This window comes from Lactuca serriola, chromosome 5 (assembly GCF_051521515.1).
Source record: "Lactuca serriola cultivar US96UC23 chromosome 5, Lser_US96UC23_V15, whole genome shotgun sequence".
NCBI classification, from domain to species: Eukaryota; Viridiplantae; Streptophyta; class Magnoliopsida; order Asterales; family Asteraceae; genus Lactuca; species Lactuca serriola.
This window is the reverse complement of record NC_136412.1, coordinates 108,913,561-108,936,716: the sequence shown is the minus strand read 5'-3', so window position 1 is coordinate 108,936,716 and position 23,156 is coordinate 108,913,561. Positions and strand designations below refer to the sequence as shown.

The following is a 23,156-nucleotide window of genomic DNA, read 5'->3' as shown; positions in this document are numbered from 1 at the left end:
TCAACAACTATTCTTCAATAACGAGTTTATAAGGAGTATCAAGATTTTATGACTCTTTTCAGCATTTGTAAAAGGTTTCTCAATTTTAATAGCAGTACTTCTGTTGAATATGTAATCAGTGATATTCGCAGTTGTAACTATACCTTGTTCACCAAAGAAAAACAGAAGAACTAGGGGAGAAGAAAAGAGGGATTAGAACAGCAGAAACAAGAAAAAACAGAGGAAAAATATTGGTTGGTGCTATAGATAACTTAACTGAATAAAACTTGGTTCTTAACACATTAAAAGGACAACGGTTACATCTATATATGCTAAATAAGATAGCATCCAAGTATTACTTGAGGGGCAGACACAAGACTTTTCAACAACAGTGGCACCAAAGCCTGTAACAACAAAAAAGATAACATCAAGGCTTATCTCAATATCCATATTTGGGTTAAGGCTTCTCTAAATATCCAAAGCTTGTAACAACAAAAAAGATAAGATCAAGGCTAAGGGAAAATAAGTAATTTTAGCAAAATAAGATGTAATACTACTTCCAACCTATATCAAGCTATGGTATGATAATCCTGGGATAGCTGTGGTAGTACGGTAGTACGTTGCAGTATGAATAAACCTAACAGACACTGGATGAAATATGTATATTTTAGCATTATATGTATATTTTAATAGTATACGGGTTTATTAACCGTGTGATTCTACCATACCTTTAAATTAGATGAAAAGTTTGTAACTTCTTCCTTAAAGCATGGTGGTGCATGGTTCTGATAAGGTGGACACACGTATTATAAACATTTTTAATTATAAAATTATGATAAAATGTTGAAACTATTAATTTTATATAAATTGCAACGTAGGAGACTTACATCGTTTGAAATAAGTGTACTTATTACCTGGGAATATCTAATTTTGGTTTCCATCCTCTAAAAAGAGACCCTTTTAGTGTTCTTCCAGTAATAAATAATCCATAATGACATGCTACATTTGGGTTTGTCTTAGGAACCCCAAGAGTAACTGTCACACCCCACCCCTAATAATTAATGACAAAAATAATTATCTTTTTTACCTTTTAAAGATTAAGAGATTAAGAAAGGAGTTAGTTAGGTTACATCACAGCAAGAATGCAAAGCTGTATTTATCATCTCAGTGTCTCCAATGCATTCAAATGAATATTCTACACCACCGTCTGTAAGTCGCTTGATAGCCTGAAATCATAAATATAAGAAATCAACTATATTATCCTTATTAATCTTATTATTGGAGTATTTATTAACATAGTACTAGTGTACCTGTTGAACTGTCTCATCAATGTCATTTGGGTTGATGAAATCTGTTACTCCAAAAGCTTTTGCTGCACAAATAACAAAAATCATTATTAATAAACAATTTTTATACTAATCACACCAAGAAAGACTTGTTAGATTTAGCACTTGTTATGAAAATAAATAGTGTGTTATTACCTTTCTCTTTCATTTCAGGATTAGTGTCCACCCCAATTATTGTAGATGCGCCCCTTATTTTAGCACCTTGTGCAACCTAATCGATTGACATTTCAATTAACCAATAAAAATGATATAAAAATAGGTTTAGATACTTACAGACAGTTCCCAAACCAAAAATCGCAACTGTTGATACTTTAGAAACATCAGAAACACTCCAAGTTGCACCCAAACCTATAAAAACAATTCTATTTACAATATTTATTTTCAAAATTTTCTTATTTATGAAAAATGCAAAATTGGTCCCTGTGGTTTGCCTTTTTCTTTGGTTTTTGTCCTTCAAGTTTCAAAATTTCAAATTTGGTGTACTTTTGTTGCGGTTTTTGATCCTGTTCCAACTTGAAAAGACTATTTTGCCCTTACATAATTTCTTTTGGATTTTCTTTTCAAATGACTAAAAAGAGGGGTCCTTTATTTCAAATTATCTAGAAAAGAGATCAGAAGAGCAAAATAGTCTTTTTCAAGTTGAGGAGGGACCAAAATCACAACAAAAGTATGCCAAAAGGACCAAATTTGCAATTATATATATATATATATATATATATATATATATATATATATATATATATATATATATATATATATATATATAGATATATATCACAAGGGAAAAATAGTCTTTTTCATTTTGAGAAGGGACAAAAACCACAAAAAAGGACCAAATTTGCAACTTTGAAACTTGAGGGATCAATTATGCAAATTTATGTTTTACAAAGTTTGTTTACCTGCTGCTGTTCCACAACTGAGGAGGCAAACTTTTTCTAGAGGGGAGTTTTGGTCATTTTTACAGCACATCCAGAATTAACAACTGAATTATGATAAAAACAATGATAAAAATAATAATAATAATAAGCAAATAATGCAAATTTATGTTTTACAAAGTTTGTTTACATGCTGTTCCTGAATCCAACCAAATTATAATTGGTAATGTAAACAACTAATGATAATAATAATAATAACTTACATCACATGTGTCTACAAGAGCTAGAAAATTGTCAGGAAAGGCTAAAGCATATAAAATAAAAGCAGCTAATTCACTCTTATTAGTTTCACCAAAAACACCCATCAATATACTTAGCCTCTGAAACATATAAAAAAAATAGAGTTATTAAAAATATGACATATAATTATATAAATAATGAAAAATGAAAATTTCTTACCTTTATTTTGCTTAACTAGGTCTGAGAAGCACCAACATCAAAAAATAAAAAAAATGTAATAAGAACTTTTTAATTGAATAAAAAAACGTTATTTATAATACTAACCATAAATGAGCTAACAAAAGCCTGGGAATGTGTTCCACGAAGTGGTATTCCAAATATTTTTCCAGCTGCACAATTCCTAACATTTCACAATAAAAAATATATATATATATATATATATATATATATAAGCTACAATTCTACATTGTTATTTGTAGCAATATCTTGATGCCCCTATACCACCATATGGGCCCTACATATAAAAGAAACAAGGCATGGGATAATCACTTACCCCTTGTCGAATTTTCCTACAATAACAGTTATCACACGAGCATCAAGGCTGTCCCATTTGAAGCCCTCTACGGCCGGAAATGCAGATCCCTTCTGTGCTGGGCTGAAGTGGGTGACACCCAGTTGGCTAAGGGGCAAACTTCTGACAGTACTCTCACAGGCCCGGAAATCATTCGGGAAACGACGGAGAAGATCGTTCAGATCCGCGAACGATTGAAAGCCTCCAGAGACCGACAGAAAAGCTACGCCGATAAACGTAGAAAACCGTTGGAATTCCAGGTGGGTGACCGTGTCCTATTGAAGGTCTCACCCTGGAAGGGCTTGATACGCTTTGGAAAGCGTGGAAAGCTGAATCCAAGGTACATTGGGCCTTTCGAGATTCTCGCAAGAATCGGCCCAGTAGCTTACAAACTCAATCTACCGAACAAACTTCGTAACGTACATTCTACCTTCCACGTTTCTAACTTGAAAAAGTGTCTGTCCGACGAGACTCTTGTAATCCCACTCGACGAGATCGAGATCAACGAGAGCCTCAACTTCGTGGAAGAACCTGTAGAGGTCATGGACCGTGAAGTCAAACAGACGAAACAAAGTCACATCCTGATTATGAAGGTTCGCTAGAACGCCAAGCGAGGACCGGAATTTACATGGGAGCGAGAGGATCAGATGAAACTGAAATATCCTCATCTTTTTACTTAGTTATTTGTAATAATCTAGTAACTTAAACTCAAATTTCGGGACGAAATTCCCTCTAACGGGGGGATGATGTGACAACCCGAAAAACTTCTCGCATACACTCTTCAATTCTTTACAATATTAGACTTATTTTACTATATGGTAGTACCCTTTAGAGCCTAATGAAGTGTTCTAAATGTGTTATAATCAAGGTAGGAGTGTTAAAAAGGGTTAACTCGAAGTGTAGGAATCAAAACCGGGCCAAGCACTCCAACACATGGAGTGTGCGGCCACACACTTGAGTGTGCAGCCACACACTTGTGTTTGCGGCCTCACACCCTTCCCAACCACACACTCCACCTATATATACCATACTTAGTCATTTTTGAACACTTCTTTCACTTCTTCAAACATAGAACACGAAATCCTCTCAAGTATCATCCATTCTCCTTGAAGATCTTCATAAAAAGGTACCAAGAACACCAAGAACACCATGTTCTGGCAGCACACACCATCTGGCAGCACACATGGCCGCACACAGGGCCGCACACATGTGCTGGCCACACACCTGGCCGCAGACACACATATAGTGTGTATTTTGGCCATACACCCTCTTGTATAGCCTTATAAACCCTCATACAATCATATATGATTATAACACTTCATTATAAGTGTTTACTAGTCCCTAAGGTGGTCCCAAAATCATAAATTAGTCGTTCATAATACTAATTATAATCATATATGTATAATATATGCTTAATAGGATTCGCGTGTGTACTCAAGTCACCACTTGACACCTAGCATCAAATCCAACATTGTCATCAGAACCACTCACTACAGGTGAGTTCATACCCCTTTAATTAACCTTTGAAATACTTTTACATGTTCTAAATGCTTTTATAGGGGGGGGGGGAATACAAGTCGAATACTTATAGTTATTACATCAATCACATGTGATTAATAACTATAAAACCAATGATTTTATCACTGTCCAAACTGTTTATCATTACTTCAAAATGTTTTACAAACTCTTTTACTTATCAAATACTTTTATTTAAACTTTAATATACTTCTTATAATTTGCATGTCCATATATGTACAGATATATAAGAAATGTTTAAAAGGCTTAGGAAGGCCATCCGCCCTATTTCCTTTTCCTCGATTTGGATGTGGTCTGGTGGGATGTCGGGTAGCCGTCCGAAGATCGTTTCAATATTAATTATATATCATATGTGCATATATAGACATAAAAGTACTTCCATATTCATGCGTATCAGTTACATCATTAGTAAGTTACCATTGGGGTAACACAGGATTACACTTATACTATTACTAGATTAATGAGTCAGTTCATTTATGAGCCAGTACTTAGTACTATGAGAAACATATACATTACATTACTATGAGAAACATATACATTACATTACTATGATAACATATACAACTATACTAGAAGAAAAACATATACAACTATACTAGAAGGAGAACATATACAACAATACTAGAACAGGAACAATACATTACATATACATACACACACTTACATAAATGTGATCCACAGTATCGGAGCATGCCTTAAATGTCATGGCCCGAGTTGTAACTAGAGTCTCTTGGAGGGAGATCATGAGTTTGCGTATAGATCTATACTGGATTGACTATCCTACACCTTGCTGCTAGCTATAGCCGGACCTGCAGGTCTGCGGGTGCCAAACGTCATACCTTTTTACGACCTACATTTGTCGTTATTACTCAGTCGATAGTATGGTACAATTAATCACATGATACCTTATTATAAATCCGGTTTAAGGTAGATAGTACATCAATAGTTCCTATAATACAACACTACAGTACTACAATAATTTACCCATTACATATATTTAGTGATTATGTCACTTAAACATTAATGTACAAACTATATTTTGTTAATGATAGTTACATTTGGGAAATTACACACTTTTACAACAAACGAACCTACAAAACAGTTAAGCCTTGGTAGAAGGCTACTTTAATAGAAAATATAGGTTTTTCTGAGAGATTCAAACTTTTACAAACACTTACAAACATTTACATACATTTTACAAACTTACACTTGAGACCTTGTTCAAACGTTTTGATAACAAACACTGACACCAAAATACTTATGAACTCACCAGTTTAATGCTGATAAACTCTTTCAAAATAACTTGTATTCTCAGGTTCACAGTAGACAGGTACCGAGACCAGCTTTTGAGAAGATGGAGCGAAATCAGGACTCATCTCTTTATTTTGATTTACATTATTTTTGGTGTCTAGAACTGTACAGAACACACTTGTATTAAAATTATATATTTAATGCAATGGATGATGTTGTTTGCTTGTTTACTATTACTGTGTTGTGATACTTTACATGACGTCCTCCGCCCCAGAACGTTTCCGTCGTTCTCGGTTTTGGGGTGTGACAGATTGGTATCAGAGCATTGTTTATAGTGAATTGAGTATATCAACCCATAAAAGATATACTAACTATAAACCCATTTGGGATAAAAACACTCTGACCAAGAGTCTATACATTAAATACCAAAACATTTAATTAAGTATACTAGGCTGCGTTCATACTAAAATCAGTGTCGCAATGACAAGAACAAAAGTATTACGATTGTTAAATATCACAGGTAAGCTCGGGGATGTATAGTTGGTCTTGGGAATGGCATAGCCTGGTCAACTATGCTAGTCCGAGGAGTGATTAGTATATGCCCTAGAATGGTTGTGATATCTTAACAAGTCTAAAAACTTACCAACACTACTACGACAAGAACATTAGAACATAACATAAGTCTAAAATACTATAAGAGTATTTTGGGTTACTATAATTACATACCTGAGAATTAAAAAGATCTCTATCAAGTAGGTCAATAATTGTTAAGTGTATACGCTAAGGTTATATGAAATTTAGGTGTTATAGACTCAGAATCTGTGACCTTTGCCTCACTTCCTGTTCCTTGTTTGGTTGTGGATTTGGAGTTAGGGACACTTATTCGAATGGCTATCCTACTCTAATTTCATATAACTGGTATACACCACACAAGTATTGACATAACTGATGAAGATCATCTTATAATTATCTTAGTAGTACGTCAAATTTCATAAGATTCTTATATCCCCTTTCTCGTGTAGATATCATGGCTGGATTTCATCATGGCGACCCGTAGTTCCCCAACCACGGCAATGCAGGATGGCTGGAAGAGGAACCGGAAGATGATCACCCGATTCCTTTGGATGATCATGAAGGTGAAGGCTTTTCTGATGGTTCTGACTCGGAACCCGAAGTTAACAATCTACCTCCCATAGGTCAAGCCCCAAACAACGATCCCCAACAAGCTTTTCCAGGTCCCACTCCCTTGTGGGTAAACAACTTGAATCGCTGGAGCGATGAACAAGGTCAACCCTTACCTTACTTTGGGGACCGAATCTTTTACAACGTTAGCGAAGGTGGTTCTGCGGATAGAGCTCTGCCGTCATGGTCCGTAGAATTGCTCGAAACGTCGAATAAGGTCGAGCAGCCATCGACCGAGTCATGTAAATTGATGCCAACTCAGGCGTTAATACCGTCCGCATTCGACATCTGGAAGAAGCACTCAAAAGGACGAGGAGATCCAATGACGCACTGCAACATCAATTGACCACCGAAGTCGCAAAACTTCGAGTTCGCCAAAGAGCTCACGAACGACACCTCCGAGAAGTGGTTCGTCAATTGGCAGATATGAGAATTGACCCTAGGAATTCCCGTCGTCGTTAGAAGATGTCTAGTACATCTTTGTCTTTTGATTAAGGAATAGCCTTTAGTATCTGGGCTTTTAGTAACGCTTGTCTGTAAAATATTCCTAACTTTTAGTACGCTAACTAGGAATTTAGTAACTGTCAAACTTTTCCATATGGTATGATGTAAGACCTACTGTTAGGTCAATTTTTCCCTGAACACATTACATCAATAATACCAGTAATATTGACAGCTAACTAACCTGTGAGAAAATATTTACACTTGCGTTTTCCTACTATTCTTCCCTATTATGGATTCAATTCGTACACTCATTCAACTGTGGGACTATGGCTATTTAGTCCATGTGTCATTCTCAACTTGCTTACAATTGATTCTTACCATTGTATCTGTCTTTATACACTTATAGCTGAAAGATGCCTCCTCGTAAGTCAACAAGACGTAACCCTGCAACTCCTCCACCTCCACCTCCTCCGGTCATCGATACTGCGGCTCTGAATGCTGCAGTGGTTGCGGCAGTAGCAACTGCCATGGCTCAATATCACTCAACTAACAACAGCCAAGGTGGAACCCCTGTTGAATCTACTCATGCTGAGATCCATGTGCGCACGAGAGGATGCTCCTACAAGGATTTCACCAACTGTAAGCCGAAGTCCTTTTATGGAACCGGCGGAGTCATTGCCCTCTCGCAATGATTCGAGAAGACTGAATCGGTCTTCGAAATTTGTTCATGCCCTACGGCGAGCAAGGTTAAATATGCCGCTTGTACCTTTGAAGGAAAAGCCCTGACGTGGTGGAACAGCCACGTTAAAGCTCTAACCCTCGTCGGAGCCAACGATATGGGCTGGGAAACAATGAAAGACCTCATGATTGAGGAGTATTGCCCGAGAGGCGAAATCCAGAAATTGGAGCAAGAACTGTTGGGCCTAACCGTGAAGGGCTCCAACATAGTCGCTTATACCGCCAGGTTCAGTGAACTGGTGGCTCTCTGCCCCAATATGGTTCCCACTGAAGGGAAAAAGATCGAAAGGTACATCTGGGGGCTGGTGCCTCCGTACCAAGGAAATGTTCTATCATCAAACCCTACTACTTTCGACAATGCCAAGCGGCTGGCACAGCGACTCATCGACCATGGATCCAATCCCCAACAACGACAACAACCCAAGCCGTCCCAGAACCCTCCAAACCCGCTGACTCTAAGCAGAAGTCCTGGGATCACAAGAAGAAGCAGCAAGCTGCCAAAAAGCAACAAATTGTGGCTGTACATGCTGCGATAACCCCTACTACTGCTACTGCTCCGGTGAAGAAGTATGCTGGAAGTTTGCCTAAGTGCAACAAATGCAACTTCCAGCACAACGGCCCCTGCCGTGAAATGCAGTGTTCTAATTGCGACAAGAAAGGACACACTTTCCATTTCTGTAGGTCTCCGGCAAGACCGATCACTCAATTCCCTGGCTCAGGCGCGAGCCCAACCTGCTATGGATGTGGTGAAGCGGGCTACTACAAGAGGGACTGCCCCAGAGCAAAGAATACAAGTGGATCGGGGAGAGTACTGGCAATAAGCCATGGGGAAGCGGTTGCTGACTCGATGGTGGTGACTGGTACCTTCCTTCTCGATAACTCCTATGCATGTATTATGTTCGATAGTGGAGCGGAGCGAAGCTTCGTGAACCATAAATTTGCTCACATACTTAAACATCAACCGCACGCACTTAAAGAACAATTCACGGTAGAAATGGCTAATGGGAAAACTGAAAGCACTAGGAGCATATACTTAGGATGCAACCTAACTCTAGATAACCATTCATTTCCAATCGACCTCATGCCGGTTTCAACAAAAAGCTTCGATGTTATCATCAGCATGGATTGGTTGAGTCTTCATTGCGCCGACATCATGTGCTTCGAGAAAGCAGTCCGTCTAAACCTCCCGTCTAACGAAACTCTTATTGTCTACGGCGACAAACCCAGTACAAGTCTTCGTATTATCTCTAGTATTCAAGCACAGAAATATCTACGTAAGGAATATCGTGCATTCCTTGCTCACGTTGTCGATACGAGCCTCGAAACGAAAGAACTAAAGAACATTCCAGTAGTGAGCGACTTCCCCGACATTTTCCCAAAAGAGCTACCAGGATTACCTCCGCAACGGAAGGTCGAATTTAGAATCGACTTAGTCCCAGGAGCTACCCCAGTAGCCAAGTCGCCCTACCGATTAGCACCAGCAGAGATGCAGGAATTATCTGGGCAACTTAACGAACTTCTCAGCAAAGGCTTTATAAGACCGAGTTTCTCGCCTTGGGGAGCACTGGTCTTGTTCGTTAAGAAGAAATACAGATCATTCCGTATGTGTATCGACTACAGGGAACTCAACAAACTGACGGTCAAAAATCGTTACCCTCTGCCTCACATTGACGATTTATTCGACCAACTCCAAGGGGCGAATTATTTTACCAAAATTGATCTGAGATCCGGATATCACCAGTTACGAGTGCTAGAGGAGGATGTTCCGAAGACAGCCTTTCGAACTCGTTACGGACACTATGAGTTCGTGGTGATGCCATTCAGACTGACCAATGCGCCAGCAGTTTTCATGGATCTGATGAATCGAGTATGCCGACCCTACTTGGATCAGTTCGTAATTGTTTTCATCGATGACATTCTGATCTACTCCCGGAGTAAGGAAGAGCATGGCAATCACCTACGACAAATTTTAAGAACGTTACGAATGGAAAAACTCTATGCGAAGTTCTCGAAGTGCGAATTTTGGATCCGAAGAGTTGAATTCTTAGGACATGTGTTATGTGAAGAGGGAATCCACGTGGATCCATCCAAAATTAAAGCTATTGAGAATTGGTCAACACCAAAGACGCCTACATAAATTCGTCAATTTATAGGTCTAGCTGGCTACTACCGCAGATTCATACAGAACTTCTCCAGTATTGCAAAACCTCTTACAACACTGACCCAGAAGGGCGTGGCCATTGACTGGGAAGAGAAACAAGAGCGAGCATTTCAAACGCTCAAGCGAGCCTTGTGCACCGCACCAATACTATCCCTACCCGAAGGGATAGAAGACTTTGTGGTCTATTGCGATGCGTCGAATCAAGGGCTCGGTTGTGTCCTGATGCAACGAGGTAAAGTTATCGCCTATGCCTCGAGACAGCTGAAGACACACGAAGTCAACTACACCACACACGATCTTGAGCTGGGTGCAGTTGTGTTTTCCCTGAAGATCTGGAGACATTACTTGTATGGTACAAAAAGCATTATTTTTACTGACCACAAGAGTTTACAACACATATTCGATCAGAAGGAGCTCAACATGCATCAACGACGGTGGGTCGAGCTACTCAATGACTACGAATGCGACATTCGTTATCATCCGGGTAAAGCCAACGTAGTAGCGGACGCCCTAAGTCGGAAGGAATATTCTAGTCGAAGAGTCAAGTCGTTGACAATGACTATCCATTCGCACTTGTCTAAAAAAATTCAGGCGGCTCAACTTGAAGCTATGAAACCAGAACATATGGCGAATGAATCCCTCAGAGGAATGGATAAGAACTTAGAAGCCAAGGGTGACAGAGCCCTATATTTCATGGACCGCATCTGGACCCCGAAACACGGTGGGTTCCGAAACTTGGTCATGACCGAGGCACACAACACTCGATATTCCGTCCACCCAGGTTCAGATAAAATGTATCCGGATCTTAAGAAGTTATACTGGTGGCCTAACATGAAAGCAGAGATTGCTACCTTCGTAAGTAAATGCCTTACTTGTGCAAAGGTTAAGGTCGAGTACCAGAAACCTTCTGGTTTGCTGCAACAACCAGAGATCCCAGAATGGAAGTGGGAGCGGATCACTATGGACTTCATAACCAAGTTGCCCAAGACAACGGGTGGACTTGATACCATATGGGTCATCGTCGATAGATTGACCAAGTCTGCACACTTCCTACCTATCAAGGAAACTGATAAGATGGAGAAACTTACGAGAACATACATTAGGGAAATCGTGCGACTGCATGGTGTTCCTATATCCATTATCTCCGATAGAGATAGTAGATTTACCTCAAGATTCTGGCAATCGTTGCAACATTCAGACCGACGGGCAAAGTGAGAGGACCATTCAAACACTAGAAGATATGCTGAGAGCCTGTGTGATTGACTTTGGAAAGGCATGGGATACTCACTTACCCCTTGTCGAATTTTCCTACAATAATCGTTATCACACGAGCATCAAGGCTGCCCCATTTGAAGCCCTCTACGGCCAGAAATGCAGATCCCCTGTGTGTTGGGCTGAAGTGGGTGACACCCAGTTGCCTAAGCGGCAAACTTCTGACAGTACTCTCACAGGCCCGGAAATCATTCGGGAAACGAGAAAGAAGATCGTTCAGATCCGCGAACGATTGAAAGCCTCCAGAGACCGACAGAAAAGCTACGCCGATAAACATAGAAAACCGTTGGAATTCCAGGTGGGTGACCGTGTCCTATTGAAGGTCTCACCCTGGAAGGGCTTGATACGCTTCAGAAAGCGTGGAAAGCTGAATCCAAGGAACATTGGGCCTTTCGAGATTCTCGCAAGAATCGGCCCAATAGCTTACAAACTCAATCTACCGAACGAACTTCGTAACGTACATTCTACCTTCCACGTTTCTAGCATGAAAAAGTGTCTGTCCGACGAGACTCTTGTAATCCCACTCGATGAGATCGAGATCAACGAGAGCCTCAACTTCGTGGAAGAACCTGTAGAGGTCATGGACCGTGAAGTCAAACAGACGAAACAAATCCGCATCCCGATTGTGAAGGTTCGCTGGAACGCCAAGTGAGGACCGGAATTTACATGGGAGCGAGAGGATCAGATGAAACTGAAATATCCTCATCTTTTTACTTAGTTATTTGTAATAATCTAGTAACTTAAACTCAAATTTCGGGACGAAATTCCCACTAACGGGGGGATGATGTGACAACCCGAAAAACTTCTCGCATACACTCTTTAATTCTTTCAAATATTAGACTTATTTTACTATATGGTAGTACCCTTTAGAGCCTAATGAAGCGTTCTAAATTTGTTATAATCAAGGTAGGAGTGTTAAAAAGGGTAAACTCGAAGTGTAGGAATGAAAACCAAGCCAAACACTCCAACACATGGAGTGCGCGGCCTCACACCATCTGGCAGCACACATGGCCGCACACAGGGCCGCACACATGTGCTGGCCACACACCTGGCCGCACACACACATATAGTGTGTATTTTGGCCATACACCCTCTTGTATAGCCTTATAAACCCTCATACAATCATATATGATTATAACAATTCATTATAAGTGTTTACTAGTCCCTAAGGTGGTCCCAAAATCATAAATTAGTCGTTCATAATACTAATTATAATCATATATGTATAATAATATATGCTTAATAGGATTAGCGTGTGTACTCAAGTCACCACTTGACACCTAACATCAAATCCAACATTGTCATCAGAACCACTCACTACAGGTGAGTTCATACCCCTCTAATTAACCTTTGAAATACTTTTAAATGTTCTAAATGCTTTTATGAGGGGGAATATAAGTTGAATACTTATAATTATTACATCAATCACATGTGCTTAATAACTATAAAACCAATGATTTTATCACTGTCCAAACTGTTTATCATTACTTCAAAATGTTTTACAAACTCTTTTACTTATCAAATACTTTTATTTAAACTTTAATATACTTCTTATAATTTGCATGTCCATATATGTACAGATATATAAGAAATGTTTAAAAGGCTTAGGAAGGCCATCCGCCCTATTTCCTTTTCCTCGATTTGGATGTGGTCTGGTGGGATGTCGGGTAGCCGTCCGAAGGTCGTTTCAATATTAATTATATATCATATGTGCATATATAGACATAAAAGTACTTCCATGTTCATGCATATCAGTTACATCATTAGTAAGTTACCATTGGGGTAACACAGGATTACACTTATACTATTACTAGATTAATGAGTCAGTTCATTTATGAGCCAGTACTTAGTACTATGAGAAACATAGACATTACATTACTATGAGAACCATATACATTACATTACTATAAGAACATATACAATTATACTAGAAGGAAAACATATACAACTATACTAGAAAGAGAACATATACAACGATACTAGAACAGACACAATACATTACATATACACACATACACTTACATAAATGTGATCCACTGTATCGGAGCATGCCTTAAATGTCATGGCCCGAGTTGTAACTAGAGTCTCTTGGAGGGAGATCGTGAGTTTGCGTATAGATCTATACTGGATTGACTATCCTACACCTTGCTGCTAGCTACAACCGGACCTGCAGGTCTGCGGGTGCCAAACGTCATACCTTTTTACGACCTACATTTGTCGTTATTACTCAGTCGATAGTATGATACAATTAATCACATGATACCTTATTATAAATCCGGTTTAAGGTAGATAGTACAACAGTAGTTCCTATAATACAACACTACAGTACTACAATAATTTAGCCATTACATATATTTAGTGATTATGTCACTTAAACAATAATGTACAAACTATATTTTGTTAATGATAGTTACATTTGGGAAATTACACACTTTTACAACAAACGAACCTACAAAACAGTTAAGCCTTGGTAGAAGGCTACTTTAATAGAAAATATAGGTTTTTATGAGAGATTCAAACTTTTACAAACACTTACAAACATTTACATACATTTTACAAACTTACACTTGAGACCTTGTTCAAACGTTTTGATAACAAACACCGACACCAAAATACTTATGAACTCACCAGCTTAATGCTAATAAACTCTTTCAAAATAACTTGTATTCTCAGGTTCACAGTAGATAGGTACCGAGACCAGCTTTTGAGAAGATGGAGCAAAATCAGGACTCATCTCTTTATTTTGATTTACATTATTTTTGGTGTCTAGAACTGTACAGAACACACTTGTATTAAAATTATATATTTAATGCAATGGATGATGTTGTTTGCTTGTTTACTATTACTGTGTTGTGATACTTTACATGACGTCCTCCGCCCCAGAAAGTTTCCGTCGTTCTCGGTTTTGGGGTGAGACACACATGGAAAAACAACGATCACCTAAAAGGGATCATTAGGTTGCACTCCAACAATCTTCACTTGTTTAATAGATTCTAATGCTTGTTCTAAGTATCAATTATTGATGTAACCTGTTATCAATGAGCCCAATTAGATAACTTCCCTCTTAGGCATTTCATCAAACATATTGTCTGCAACATCTATCTGGCCAAACTTGATGAATCCAATGTCTAAAATTACCCTCTTAAGTGAAGTTGCCCTCATAGTGATAAAGAATTCACAGATGTACAACAACCTATGTCTTCTGAAAGATTAAAAGCTACATATAATATTATACTTAATTAAAAGAACAAAAGAATTCAAGAAAAGTATGTATGAATGACTATCTTCAAATTACCTCAACGGAAAAGGGATAACTTCATATAATTAGAGGTTGATATACAAGAACTTAGGGTTCACCAAATCAAATAGTAGGTATATGTGTAGAAGAAAGAACCGAAGTTGGAATCGAGTTCTGGTATAGAAGTCGATGGCAAGGAGTTGTTATGAGAAGGGAAACAAGAGTTATCAGCTGACCTGGATGACAACCATGGCAGATTGAAAGGGGAAGTTGTTCTCCTTCATTCTCATTACGAGTACCTCCATTAAGCATCGATGGAAGAGGATTAACAATGAAGACCATCATTTCAATGGTATCAAATTAGAACAATCCAAATAAAGTCAGCTGTCCCGACAGGCGGCGACGTTAGATGGCCCAATTGGAGGCGACGAAAGCCGACCGGAAAGATGTAAATACGGTACAATTTTTAAACTGTTTTTTTATTTAAAGCATGGGGAGGAGAAATAAAGAACCGGAAATTGTAAGATAAACAAACATTACCTTAATCTACTTTGAAAGAAGCGTATCGCGGTGCATAGAAAGCTACCCGCAGAACAATTGCCCTGTTGAGAGAATTTCCACGTGTAACCACCGAATCAATAAATTCAATCATACCAGTTGCTTCAATCAAATCCTAATATACAAGGAAAAAAATCAATAGCAAAACTGGTAGATTTTGAGACCAGTTAGACAAAACGGTGGCAATAGGGTACCAAATCAGCATTCCAAAAACACAAAATTGGCGACCCAAACACCAAAATTGGCAATCCTAATCACATATTGGACCAATTCCGATCTCTAAAAACACGTTCCAGCAATCAATTTTGCCATCCAGTGGGATCGTGGAGTTTCCGTACCAAAGTACGTTTCCGCCAAGGATCGGAACGATAACGTACCGTTATTGGGAACGAAACGTTCAGAACATGGATTGTGGCTGATAGAGGGAGAAGAAGTTAGCGAATATTTAAGTTATAATTCATCAAGGGAGAAGAGGTTACGGTTTGGGGGAAGAAAAGAAGAAGAAGCTAATGATCCAAGAATAAAAGGGGTGGAGAAGCAGTTAGCGTTCTTTATCCCTATGACTATGATATTAGCGCATATTGAAGTTATAATTCATCAAGGGAGAAGAAGTTAGGGTTTGGGGGAAGAAAGGAAGAAGAAGGTCATTACCTCGATAATTAAAGAACTGAAGCGGGTCAAAACTTAGATTTCCGATGACTCCCATCGTTATCTCTCTAATTGTTCTTATCTAAGCAGTCTGAAATCAAGACGTAAACATAAGTATCAAAGATACAGATTTGACCCCTTTAAACCTCATTTTTAATACCAAGAATAAAAAGGGTGGATTTGATTCCTTGTTGCTAAGGATTTACATATGTACGTCGACACCACCATCGAAATTGACAACGCCATCTCCGAAATTGACCAGAAAGCACCTCCGTTCATCATCACCAACGGATCCATCCCAGTCTCCCTTCTTTCCATCACTTCTCACAATAGAGAAAAAAGAGGGAGAGTCGATTGCGAAGATGAAAGATAGAAAGAAGCTAGAAAAGAACAAGGCGGGTTTTCAAAATTTTGGGGATTTCGTTTCCCCTTGTCTACTAAATGCACATTTCAATAAAAATTATAAAGCGACAGTTATGGAGGACGCGCATGTGCCCTCCGTGTTTTTAATTTTTTTTTACATTAGACACTAATTTAAGCGCATGCAATTATGCGTGACTTAAATCCTTAAATTTTTTGAAGAGATGATACTTTTTTAATGTCACTCTCTTTTGCGTAACATAAATCAATGAGTGTCATGGTTTGCGCGTCGTAAAAGGGTCTTTTTCTTGTAGTGAGTAGGACAAGGCCTAGAATTCTCCCTTCATTAAAAGTATTAATGATAAATACTAAGTAACTAAACTCTAATTAATACCCAATCTTAGTTACTTAGGAAAATGTGAATTTGATGCTAACCCATGAAATTACACTTTGCACTTTGTTTAAGTCGTTAGTGGAGCATGTGTGGTTAACCGGTACACTAACCTGAACTTAACAAGGTAGGAAAACGGTAACTTAATATTTATGATAGTATCGGTGGAGCGTGTGTGGTTAACTGGCACATCGATTAAGGGGTAAATAATTAAGGGTACCAAGTATATTTGCATGGTTACTTCACACCTTGTTTTGTGATCCTCGTCATCCCAGTCACAAAACCTGAAGGGCACACTCGAGATTGAAACATGCCATTGAAAAGTTCAATGAATCTCAAAAGAATCTAGCAGTTTCAAAACCAATTAAAACCTAATAATACATTTCGTTTATCTTGGTGGAAATTGGAGAATCGTCATTCACCTACCTTCAAATATTTTATAGCTTGGATTACGGCATCCCTCTTCCGAGTTATAAAATAGTTTGTAGGGTCCTAGCCTTAATATTTCATATTTGGTGTTATATTAAGGACTTTTAATCAACTATCTTGAATGTCTCCCAAAAGATGTCTAGTTCAGACATTTATGATCCTCCCAAATCTCTTAGAACTTCACTTCCTCCACCTCCTCCAATTATTCCCCCTAACCCACAAAGTTCAAGGTCACTCAGGCCCTATTGGCAAGGCAAGGTCTAGGTGTGATCACATCTTGGAGATGAAGTCACATATTGAAAAGCCGAGAGAGTTGGGAGTCAAAGTCTTGAGAAAGTTGGATGTCCAATCACTTTCTAAGTCACATAGTGAGTTCCTTTAGGACTCCTATGAAACAGACTATGACAAGACCCTTAATGATCTTATCTATTTGCTAAGATCAACTTCCTAAAACTTTATGGACATTGACAATGAAGACACTGGAAATCCAGAAAAAGCATTCTCTTCCCAATGGAAAGGGATCAGCCATAGTCAACTCCGTTGACCGAATGGTAAAGAGAAAAGCTAAGTCTGTGATAGTACCGGTACCATTACCAAGGTGTCCATATGTTTATATTGCCAAAGGAAGGGGCATTAGTTGCGAAGCTGCCAATTTTACCTAAGGATGTTAAAGACAATAAGTTTGACCCTACGTCAGGTAAAATCCACTATCTAACTCTGCTAAGTTTCTATACTAAGATTCTTGATACATTATGTGACTGGGTCACATGTTGATGTTTGTAAGAATCAAAGTAAAGTGAAGAAACTTAAAGAAAGAATATGCTGAATCTGATTGCGTAAACGGATTTCTATCGCATAGTTTGAAGATCGAATTCTTGAGCTTCTTCTTAGGAGTTATGATATATTGCTTAGGAATAGATAACAACAAAGTTTTCATGCTCTTTTGCATTGTAAGGATAGTTTTTCCGCAAAGTTTTTAAAATAAAAAGAAAAATCATGTTTTTATTTATTTTAAAATATCCCTACAATGGCATTTGAGGAAAAATTGTTGCTTATATGATTCCATTAATAACAAGAGTGGAAATATGAAATTGATTCTTTCATTTATGGTAATGTCTAAATTTACCAAATAAGGAAAGATCCTCATCACTCAAGTTTCAATTGGACCGAAACTTGGAATCATTCAAGTTGTATAGCATGATGAATGAGAATTTTTCATCTTTGGAAAATTAAGACTAGTTCCTTGTTCACATGTATATGTGAGTCAAGTGAAGGACTAAGGGATCGAGTACACATTCTTGTGCACTGATTAAGTCCACCACAAAAGATCGATAAGACTATTCGTCATGATTTACTAAAGCTCAGTAAATATGGTTATACTTACAAGCTTTAGTGTAATTTTGAGACATTGGAAAAGGTTCCAATGTAGGGCAGAATGAATAAGAAGAATCAAATTAGGCAGGAGGATAAAAGTTTCTCAAATCTGAAAAGATGGGAGAGTAATTTAGTATCATGTCATATGATCATCTTAATGATTAAGAGACCTTATCGCAATTCATCCTCTAAGTGCATTCTGATAGCTAAGAAGAGGAGCTATGAATTGTTGAAGTGTTCAAATCAAGAAGATGAGTCATACTTCGTTCCAAAACAAGTCTTAGAGTCATACTACAAGACTGTAAGTTGAGTGACATATCTTAAAGTAAGGTTTCTTAACACTAGTCAAATGTAAGAGTAAAAGTTTTCTACTCTTATACATTTGAAATTGGTAAGTTGTGATAAAACAAAGACCAACTAAGGCCAATTGTGTGAAGTCTTTGTCTTGATTAGAATCCACACTATCTCTTGAATATCTGAAAAGAAAGTCTTATATGTCAAGAGGATAGTGGGAGTCTTAAAGGTCTTGAAAGCCTCAAGAACTAATTAAGAATAAAACCTGAAGTTCTTCACTAGCACACGACTTGAGGTTTATAACCTATCGTGTTAACATATTTTGTGTCTATTCCAATTAAAGTAGGCTTTGGATATGAGTTTTTAGAGCTCTCAATTGGTTGCATAACAATTTGGAAGCAATGGCAGGCCCTTGTGCTGCCAGGTGGCAAGAAAGTTAAGATTGCACAAGTTCAATCCATATGAATTTGGATTTGTCATTATCCTTGTCTTGTGACTATGGTTTTGACAATTCACATGGATAAAAACACATACACCATTAAATCTAAGTGTCACAAGGTTTCTCTCTGATTCATGAAAATGATGGTGAGGAAACACTTTCAATAAGTAGATTTTAACTAGATAGCAATTGTGATATTTGTATTCTCAAAGTCTTTAGTGGAGCATGTGTGGTTAACCAGCACACTAACCTGGACTTGTGAGAAGTGGCAAAGGTCTAAACAATTGAGACTATGATTACGAAAACCCTTTTCATAGTTCTTAAAATTGTTTAGACACACCTGTGAGCTATCTAAGATAAGGTGTATGATTATGATAAAGTTTTATCAAAGCAATCTAGTAACAAAAATATGAACTTTGGTAAGAAAGTCAATAAAATATTGATTTCTAGAAGTCCAGCTGATTTCTGAGTACATATCAAAGCTAGTGGGAGCATAAGTGTTATGCTAATAATCATCATGTTAGTGGGAGCATGATAATTATGATAAGTATTGCAAGTTAGCAATGTTAATTATAGAAAACAAAAGTTCAACTTGTGAGGTTGCAAGGGTTGAAAAGTTGTTTTGCTATAATTAAGGGAGAGGAAATTATACTTCATTTCAATTCTAAAAGCTTAGAGTGAGATTTTAATAAAATTTAGTCAAGGAAATATATATGAATTTCATGTTGGAATGGCTCAACATAAGAAAATTCTATATATGGGTTCATTATTTGCGTTCTAAAATGTGATTATGATTACGGCATCCCTTTTCATAATCTGAATTATGAGAACTTGGTAAATAGAAATGAAAATATTATAGCAAAAGACTGGTTTAGTCTTTATGAAAGACATGATGAATCATGTCCCATATGCTTCGTATATAGGATCGATTACATGTGCTATATTCATCCTTTCTAAAATTTTCCAAATGCCTGGGGCATTAAGAAAGTAAAAGGTCTAGAACTGGATATGACTAAAACGATTAAGCAATCGTCGAGGACAATCTAAGGTTTACCAAAGACTGGTTGCTCAGGGACAGTTGGAAGTATAGTGTTAATTGTTGGAAGGACCATATTGACATATTCTGAAAACGGCAAATCTTGTTTAGAAGTGATAGTCAAAAAGGGAATGTGGAAATGATCCCATTGGTGGAAGTTGTTCAATAAATCTGTGTAAGATTAGGAAACTTAATGCAAGAAGGATGTTTCCAAGGAGTTGATCTCCTTTGGAATGCTATGTAATGTTTTTTGTCAAGTCTTTGTGACTTTGTGCATAATCATTACAAGAGAATCATTGCATAAAAGTTGAGAATCTAACAGATTTCGGTAAAATGGCATGAATTTGGAATTCCTGCACTTGCCATAAGAATTAGGGAGTGTGAAATTAGAATCATTGAATGTTTGGTCAATTGGTTTATTTCACCAAGTAAGGATCATAGACAAACATAGAATGCATATTTGGTGTATGGTAAAGCTATTGTTTAGAAAAAAGCATAGTGTACATGCTCGGAGCATGGAACAACTATTGTTTAATTCAAGAATAAAGTTGATAGCTGAAACAGTATGCAATAAATAATGTGTAATCGTATGGTCATAAATAAAAGGTGTTTCACTTCCAGAATAACTAGGTTATTCTTCCGGAATGACAGAGTTATTCAAACCATCCACAGTCGGTCATATGTTGGAAGTAGATATGAATCAAGACTGTCATGGGTTGGCTTGTAGAGGTCCAAGTTGGTGGACAAAGTTGTGCTACAACACTCATGAGTGCTCATAAGTTCTGAGTATTGGATTCAACCTGCGCTCATTGGAATCACTTGATGGATTTTATCACGAGTGATCATGAGACGATAATATCTTATATTCTTCAAACCTAGAGATATGAGTTGTTACTATGAGTTGGTTGTACATTGATTGCACGAAAACGCATTCAGTAACTCGATGTTATAAAACGTGCATTTATGTATGATTCAACAAGTAGTAGAACAAGCCATATGAGTCGAAGTTTATCCATTCCTTTTACCTTCGGGATAAAAGCGATATATGTGGGCCCCTCGATGATTTAATGATGATACATGTGAGTGCTTGGCCAAGCCAGGACTGATTTGATCTGTTCAATCAGTCAGTCATTATGAATCGAAAATCGGGAAACAACAGATGGACAGAGAGAATGATTATAATCCATGTCTCAGTCCATATGATATCTAGAATGGAGAAATATATGATCACTTATCTAATGGACAAGTCATTGACAAAGGTCAGAGATCATCGACAAGGTCAGAGTTCGACAGAAGCTTTTAAGAGCTACGATTTCTAGTCGGTTCTTGAAGTCATACGCAATAATAGTTTTAGACTTATCCAAGTGGGAGACTATTGGACTAATGTCTAAGTCCATAACTATAATTGGTAAGACTTGACCCGACCCGGCATGGTCCATTTGGGTTGCATGGCATCATGCATTTGGATAGACTATAATGAGAGAAATAACACTTAAGGTTGGTTAACATATTATAACTTCTAATATATTAATAAGGTTATCAAATTAGTATTTATCAAGAATTAATTTGGAATTAAATAAGTGATCAAAAGGAGACTAATTAAATATATGGGTTGATTGTGTAAATCATTCATTCTTATATATGTGGGCTTGTGATCCAAGATTCCTTATGTTGGACTAAGTCCATGAGGTGATCCATGGATACTCCATGGAGGTTAAAAACCATGGAGCATAAGGAATGGGTAAATTTATGAGTTACATGGTGTAACCCTAATAGCCACCATATAAAAGAATCCCATGGCTCAAGAAATTGTGCACTATTGTGTGTATGAGGGTTAGACGATTTCAAGGAGTGTTTCATTTCTCTCAAGTCATTCCATGTGCATTTGGTGTTGTGTGAACCATTTGAGGTGTCACACTTGGGGTACTAGGCACTCAAGCTTCATGAAGACAAGCTACATCAAACAAAGGTATGTATTCTATCCATTTGATTACCCAAGTATCAAGTATTGTATGCTAGATAGGGTAATACCTTGGAAAGTTCATATTTTCATGTATAATAGAGAAAACATAGATCCAAGGTATTTAGGGTTGCATGTACACTTAGGAGTGTTAGAATGCTCAAAACCCATCAGAAATCTGGTGCCCCACATTCCTTGAACTCCCAAAATGAGGGAGTTCGGGCCCCTACCTGGCCCGCAACAATCTTGGCTCTGAATGACCTGAGCCGCTCCTCCATGATCTCCATCATCCCTTCCTTGTATGTCCCAAAGATCATTGGGGTAGCGTCAAGGATGCCCCTCGTAACCTTGGCTGCTTTGAGCTCGCGCAGCCTCTCATCAATGGCCATTGGACCGTCGCCCAACCCAAATCCTGATCCTAACCCCCTGCTCCAAATTGTGTCACCACCATCCAAATACGACAAATTGATCAAGATAATCAAAAAGGAGTCCTCCCACACCGGTTCTCCTTAGAGCTTCCAGATCTAGCATCCGTTCGGGTATAGGTTCTGTGCTTTCAGTAGTACGGGCCCAATACTACCTTCCCCAAGGCTCTACCTGATAACTCCAATTCATCCCAGAACAACATATATCTCATAGGCTACCGTATAGCTCAAATCCTTGGTTATCCTAAGATCTGTTCCATCCATATCAAACCAAAACTAAAATCAGTTATAACAGGTTGCCTTGCATGCAAATTATACACAGATCAGGATCAAATAGACTTCTAAATAACAGACTTGTTGGGTTGAAGATTCGTCTATGTGTTGCGTCATTCGGCTCGACTGTTAGTCC

The 23,156-nt window shown here is 38.0% G+C and overlaps 1 pseudogene; it reads right to left on the bottom strand.

Moving 5' to 3' along the window:
• Window positions 1-361: 361 nt before the first annotated feature.
• On the bottom strand, window positions 362-22,711 carry LOC145049727 (alcohol dehydrogenase-like 6; annotated as a pseudogene).
• Between the last annotated feature and the right edge of the window lie 445 nt (window positions 22,712-23,156).